Source organism: Haplochromis burtoni, unplaced genomic scaffold (assembly GCF_018398535.1).
Source record: "Haplochromis burtoni strain Fernald_Lab_line unplaced genomic scaffold, NCSU_Asbu1 Contig_312, whole genome shotgun sequence".
In the NCBI taxonomy this organism is placed as follows: domain Eukaryota; kingdom Metazoa; phylum Chordata; class Actinopteri; order Cichliformes; family Cichlidae; genus Haplochromis; species Haplochromis burtoni.
The window spans coordinates 717,063-723,048 of NW_024582673.1; the positions used below are offsets into that span (position 1 = coordinate 717,063).

General features: G+C 43.1%; 1 pseudogene; it reads left to right on the forward strand.

The window, feature by feature from the left end:
- Window positions 1-414: 414 nt before the first annotated feature.
- LOC121815804 lies at window positions 415-5,208 on the forward strand (annotated as a pseudogene).
- The last annotated feature ends 778 nt before the right edge of the window (window positions 5,209-5,986 follow it).

Genomic DNA, 5,986 nt, shown 5'->3' on the forward strand with positions numbered 1-5,986 from the left:
ATAACTAAGGAGAAAATCAGACATTTTCAACATGGCTTCGGATCCATCACTTTACTGTCAGATACACTCAATAACTTTCAACAGCTTCTGTTATCAAGTGAAAATAGCAAAGATTTCAGGGCTGGGTTAACATCCTAGTAACACCTCACACAGTCAAAACTCATCAAAGCTTCTCATTATCATTAGGACACATTTAGGTCAATATCACTTCACCTTTCTGTGTCATCATCCATCAAATGTTGACACATAGTGGGTTTGTCATTTTCTCAGCTGACACTGAGATGAAGCAGGAAAGAAGCACTTGATATTTGGACAGCACACATGATGGAAAGGAGGATTTCAGTTGATGTGCACATGAATGATTTGTGTTTTCTCTGCAGGTGAAGGTAGAAAGTGTTTGTGAGCTGATGTGGATGTAAATTGAGCAGCATGGCTCAGTGTGAGGACAGAGAGGAGGGAGTCTCTCGCTCTAAAACCATTCTGTGTGGGGAACGTGAGAGCCAGACCAAATCTCAGAGGTGAGATGACCATCTCTAACTGTCCATGACTATTTTCCATGTCACAGCTCAGCACTCGCATCACTGCTCCGTCATTATTCACAGGAACCAGCCTGGACCTCCATCCAGCTTTGTGTCCTTAAGGAGTGACACGTCTAAAGGTGGTCTCGTTGATTTTAAAGTGTCTGCTGCAGAGAGGTGAGCTGTCAGTAACATGAACTGATGTCAGTTTGTCTGATTTAAATGATTTTGATGTTAACTGGTTTCTAAAATGCATCTCTGTAGGAGAGTAGTGTCTCAAAGGACACACAGGCACAGGTGTAACTGTCATTTTATCTGCTTTTAACACACATTTGGACACAATTGGCTGTTTTTAACTATTTATTTTAATCACAGGTGCAAATTTAGAGCTCACACATCTGGATCCTAAACTATGATGGAAACAGCTGCTAGCAGTGGGTAGTTTGACTTTAGCCTAGTGGCTAAGCTAACAGGAACAAGCGTGCCAGCTATGCTCTGTGAGGATGATACGCTGCTCTAGAAAGCAAACTAAGGTTTGCAGACCTTAAAGAGGACATCGCTCTGATCAGTGGAAGTTGTTTGTGCGTGCCACGTGATGCTGCAGGATTTGTTAACATTTCCATGATGGTACATCTCCTCGTATAACTGCAAACACATGAACGCTCCTAACGGCAGCTATCACAGCCACGGAGGCAGACTGTTTCTCACTGTTGCATTCAGGGACATTTGTTTTCCTGTAAAAAGCTGTACTCTAATCTAAGAGGATTGTTACTGACAGGAAACAGGTGCATTATCTGCAGTCTGTGTGATCAGAGCTGCTTCAATGACTTTCATCAGATAATTTATCGTTGAATAAAACATGTTTGTGTCTGCAGCGGTCAGAGGTCACAGTCTGCAGGATCCAGCTGTCTGTCTGTGAGGAGTGACCTGTCCAAAGATGAACCTCCATACTTCAGTGATGAACCTGGACCAACGAGGTCAGAGAACTGTGATGAGCTCCTTTAGATGTTTGCGTTTTCCTGGATAAATACGAGCTGAAAAATCCTCAGATTTTTACAAAGAAAACAATGAAACAAAAAGATAAAAATGTCAGACTTGGTCATTTGCTGTTTCAGGACAGTGATGCTCATATCTGTGGGGAAAGTGTGTACTGAGTGGGTTCATGTTTGCCTTTAAAGAACAGAGCTGCTCTGTCTCTGATCTGTCTTTGTGTCTGATCTGTTAAACAGTCTGAGAGGTCACAAAGAGACCCAGGGTAACGTCTAAGCAGCTAAAGCCCGGATCATACTGGGTGGTGTTAATGAGACCTCCATCAGGAGAACATTGAACAACAGTGGTGTGGATGTAGTGGATAAATCCCAGGATACTGATGCTCAGACTTAATCACAGGGAACAAAAACAGATTTGATCTTCAGTTTGTGACCTTTAGACTAGACGTTACATTTGTTTAGTGATTTCAATAGAGATTAAATGTGTGGGGGGTTGCCCTGAAAAACTCCTCTACTTTCTTGAACTTGTGAATCGATGACTAAGGAACCAAATTTCAATTGTATTATTAGTATGACTGTAAAACTTTCACAAATTCATTAAATATGCAAAGTTTGTTTTAGAAAAAACTCAGAGGTGTCAGATGATTTGTGACAAAATGACACAACAGGTATTTCTCACATGTCCTACACTAATCTACCCAGTTTGTAAAGCTGTTGTTATAGTGGTGGAGGGCAGACCTGGGATAATGTTCTGGTCTTTGAGCAATGAACTGCTTGTAGAGGTGGTTGATGGTTTATCAGTTTTACCTCCCACTGAGTTAATTTGTTCAGTTTAATGAAGTTTGAGCTTCTGCAACATCATCCATCAGCAATGAAAGAGAGTCCATAAAACAGACTGAAAATGCCTGATATTTTCACAATTTTAGAGTTTAAAACATGACAAACTTGATTCAGATGAAGTTACCTGAGCAGAAACTACTGGATCTTTATCTTGTGCTTGAACTGATTCTTCATGGTTCCTCCACAGAGTGGACCAGGAGAGCTCAGAGGTTCCCAGTGGTCAGTCTGCCCAGCAGCATCAAACACACCTGGACTCCATATTTATGGTCTGTACATGTACAACAACTACTTTTACATCTATTGTGTTCACAGTCTGCTCTTTCCATGGATCTGATGTTTGGCTCCATGATTTCAGTCTGATTGGCTCATTCATAAAGTATTCTGTTCCAGCTGCTGGAGGACAACATCATCACTTTTGTGAAGAACGAGCTGAAGAAGATCCAGAAGGTTCTGAGTCCAGATTACCCAGAATGCTTAGAGAGTCAGAGGAGCAGCAGCAGAGAGGCATTTGTGAAGATCACAGTGGACTTCCTGAGGAGAATGAAGCAGGAGGAGCTGGCTGACTGTCTGCAGAGCAGTAAGAGGATTTATCTAAAGATTTAAGCTGCTGGATAAATGAACATTTACTCCAGAGATGTCTTAAGATGGAGCAACGTGTTTTAAAGATTAATTGTTTTTGGAATTAAGTGTATATTTTCCTTTTCAAATGATATTCTACATATTTCTTCTCATTCAGAACTTCAAGCTGCAGTTTGTCATCGTAACCTTAAATCTGCTCTGAAGAAGAAGTTCCAGTGTGTGTTTGAGGGGATCGCTAAAGCAGGAAACCCAACCCTTCTGAATCAGATCTACACAGAGCTCTACATCACAGAGGGAGGGACTGCAGAGGTCAATGATGAACATGAGGTCAGACAGATTGAAACAGCATCCAGGAAACCAGACAGACCAGAAACAACAATCAGACAAGAAGACATCTTTAAAGCCTCACCTGGAAGAGATGAACCAATCAGAACAGTGCTGACAAAGGGAGTGGCTGGCATTGGGAAAACAGTCTTAACACAGAAATACACCCTGGACTGGGCTGAAGACAAAGCCAACCAGGACATCCAGTTCATATTTCCATTCACTTTCAGAGAGCTGAATGTGCTGAAAGAGGAAAAGTTCAGCTTGGTGGGACTTGTTCATCACTTCTTTACTGAAACCAAAGAAGCAGGAATCTGCAGCTTTGAAGACTTCCAGGTTGTGTTCATCTTTGATGGTCTGGATGAGTGTCGACTTCCTCTGGACTTCCACAAAACTACAATCCTAACTGACCCTAGAAAGTCCACCTCAGTGGATGTGCTGCTGATAAACCTCATCAGGGGGAAACTGCTTCCCTCTGCTCGCCTCTGGATAACCACACGACCTGCAGCAGCCAATCAGATCCCTCCTGACTGTGTTGGCATGGTGACAGAGGTCAGAGGGTTCACTGACCCACAGAAGGAGGAGTACTTCAGGAAGAGATTCAGAGATGAGGAGCAGGCCAGCAGGATCATCTCCCACATCAAGACATCACGAAGCCTCCACATCATGTGCCACATCCCAGTCTTCTGCTGGATCACTGCTACAGTTCTGGAGGATGTGCTGGAAACCAGAGAGGGAGGACAGCTGCCCAAGACCCTGACTGAGATGTACATCCACTTCCTGGTGGTTCAGGCCAAAGTGAAGAAGGTCAAGTATGATGGAGGAGCTGAGACAGATCCACACTGGAGTCCAGAGAGCAGGAAGATGATGGAGTCTCTGGGAAAACTGGCTTTTGATCAGCTGCAGAAAGGAAACCTGATCTTCTATGAATCAGACCTGACAGAGTGTGGCATCGATATCAGAGCAGCCTCAGTGTACTCAGGAGTGTTCACACAGATCTTTAAAGAGGAGAGAGGACTGTACCAGGACAAGGTGTTCTGCTTCATCCATCTGAGTGTTCAGGAGTTTCTGGCTGCTCTTCATGTCCATCTGACCTTCATCAACTCTGGACTCAATCTGCTGGAAGACAACAAACAACCTCCAAGAAATCTGAAACAGGAGAATCTTCAGAGAAATACTTCTACCAGAGTGCTGTGGACAAGGCCTTACAGAGTCCAAATGGACACCTGGACTTGTTCCTCCGCTTCCTTCTGGGTCTTTCACTGCAGACCAATCAGACTCTCCTACGAGGTCTGCTGACACAGACAGGAAGTAGCTCACAGACCAATCAGGAAACAGTCCAGTACATCAAGGAGAAGCTCAGTGAGAATCTGTCTGCAGAGAAAAGCATCAATCTGTTCCACTGTCTGAATGAACTGAATGATCGTTCTCTAGTGGAGGAGATCCAACAGTCCCTGAGATCAGGAAGTCTCTCCACAGATAAACTGTCTCCTGCTCAGTGGTCAGCTCTGGTCTTCATCTTACTGTCATCAGAAGAAGATCTGGATGTGTTTGACCTGAAGAAATACTCTGCTTCAGAGGAGGCTCTTCTGAGGCTGCTGCCAGTGGTCAAAGCCTCCAACAAAGCTCTGTGAGTACATTTGTACTCATGTCTTTACTTTTAACATCCAACTGTGTCAGTAATTTATTTCACCAGGCTTTCTGTCTTTGTATGAATTTGTAAAGTTTTGGGATTTCTCCAATACAACTGTAACCTCTTTGATGCCTCCAGAACTCGAGACGCTGGATTCACCATAAACTCTGATCATCACTGCTGCTGTTATGTTATCAGTCTTTGTTTAAACACTTAGGCTGCATGTGCCTGATGTTGTGATACTTTATATTCACATGCATGCTCCTAGATACATTTCTACTGCAGGTCTATTTTTAGTCACAAATGTTGGTGAAACACTTGCTTTTACATGCATGGTGGGTCCTGCATTAAAGAAAGCATTTGAATTACTCAGTGAATCCTGGCAGCCAGAGAAACATCCTTAGTTCCACTTTAAACTAAACTCTGCTTCGGTCTTCCACAGTGTGTTTGTTGTTTCTTTCACCCACCTCTCTCCACTTTCATGTGTTCATGCACCACTGTTGAATTGAGTTAATTACTAAACTCTGCCTCGGTCTTCCACAGTGTGTTTTTTGTTTCTTTGTTGTTTTTGGCCTGCTCTCTTCACTCACTGCCAAACTGGTTGGAGCAGATGGTTGTCCCTCCCTGAACCTGCTCTTCTTATAATAAGTTGTTGTTTTTTTCCCCCCTGATTTATAGCTATTCTCATCATTGTCTTCAAATTAACTCACACACTGCTGACTGCTGCTATAGCTTACCTGGCTGAGCAGGTGACCGATGTACTGAAGGTTAGAGTTGTGACTCCAGGGCCTGGGTTTAAATCTTCTTTTCATCATCCTTCACAACTCATCCACCAGGTGTCACAAACTACAGCACGACTGCAAATACAAAGCATGTCTTACTGGATGGCTGCAACAACCAGAGTTTTACCTACCTTTGGTCTTTCTTGACAGCATGAGTGTAATATTTATTGAACAGAGTCGTCTTCTGTGATCTTTGCTGCTTTGAATGTCCGTGCTGTCCACAGATATATTTCAGTATCAGGCTCTAAACTATGCAAATGGATCAGAGAAGATTACATTTCCAAACATGACTCAGAAATGATGTTTATACTAATCTCTCTC